This window comes from Panicum virgatum, chromosome 1K, assembly GCF_016808335.1.
Source record: "Panicum virgatum strain AP13 chromosome 1K, P.virgatum_v5, whole genome shotgun sequence".
Classification (NCBI taxonomy): domain Eukaryota; kingdom Viridiplantae; phylum Streptophyta; class Magnoliopsida; order Poales; family Poaceae; genus Panicum; species Panicum virgatum.
In genome coordinates, this window is record NC_053136.1 from 18,606,326 (window position 1) to 18,607,603 (window position 1,278).

The following is a 1,278-nucleotide window of genomic DNA, read 5'->3' on the forward strand; positions in this document are numbered from 1 at the left end:
CGGGATCTTCCCGCTCTCAACAGCAGGTAACGAAGCAGCAATTTGTGCAAGCTGAGTTTCAATCATTTTGTTGAAACTTAACTGGCTTTTAAGAGTTGAAGACAAAGTTTCAAGCTTGACATTTAAACTTTCCAGGGATTTGTCATTTGCCAAAAGCTTTTTATTTATATTTTCGTTGATTTTAACTTGGCCAAGAACAAGTTCTCTCAAGGGAGGTTAGTTCGAATTGAAATTTGAATTATAAGAAGGATTGTAGTTATTACCTCCCTGAAAAGGTGGATGTGGCTGGTTCCACCCCTGGCCTCCTTGTTGTGGATGGTACCCGTTGTTGTTGCTGTTGTTGTTGTTGTTGTTGTTGTTGTTGTTGTTGTTGTTGTTGTTGTTGTTGTTGTTGTTGTTGTTGTTGTTGTTGTTGTTGTTGTTGTTGTATGTGCAGTCTTCACGGGTTTCGGGGCAGTCATTCCCCGAATGTCCATTGTTACCACAGACTTCGCACGTGAAGTGCGATTCCATGGAACGAGCATAGTTTTCTCTATGCTTCTTGAATTCGGCCCTTTCGCCGAGATGCTTCAGTAGGAGGTCCAGTTTGGCAACGATTATATCCGTCTCCTTGACGGTATGCATGCCCTTAGTGCGGGGTTGGAGTCGTTCATCGCTCCACCCCTGGTTGGAGACCATCTTCTCGACTAATTCTTTGGCTTTGGCGAGAGTCACGGCGAGGAAGGCTCCTCCAGCAGCAGCATCAATATTGGCTCGAGATGTCGTTGTGAGCATGTTGTAGAAGCTTTGCAGGACGAGCCACTCGTCCATACCGTGGTGAGGACAGGCCAGGATGTATTCCTGCAGCCTCTCCCAAGCTTTTGGGATGGATTCCAACCCCGTCTGCTAGAAACTTGATATTCTCCCGCGTAGAGCATTTGTTTTGCCCAACGGGAAAAATTTTGCGAGGAACGCCTTGGAGCATTTGGCCCCGGTGTCGCCCCGGTGTCGATGTCTTTTTCTTTATAAAACCACTATTTCGCCTTCCCCAGGAGGGAAAAGGGAAATAGACGAAGCTTGACAATGTCAGCAGCGACACCCCGTATGACAACGGTGTCGCAGAGCTCTGTAAAATTCTGCAAATGTGCATTTGCGTCCTCATTTGGCTTGCCACAGAATGGGCTAGCCTGCACCATGTTGATGAGGCTTGATTTGAGCTCGAAGTTCACATCCCCGACATTGATGTTGGGGCCAGTGGCCACATTGTCGATGGAGGGGACGGAGAACTCGCAGAGAGTC

At 47.4% G+C, this 1,278-nt stretch overlaps 1 non-coding gene across 1 annotated transcript; it reads left to right on the forward strand.

Annotated features, from left to right (window-relative positions):
- Positions 1–808: 808 nt before the first annotated feature.
- LOC120658632 lies at positions 809–912 on the forward strand. Its single transcript, XR_005668766.1, has one exon. It is a non-coding gene; the product is annotated as a small nucleolar RNA R71 (small nucleolar RNA).
- Positions 913–1,278: the final 366 nt, after the last annotated feature.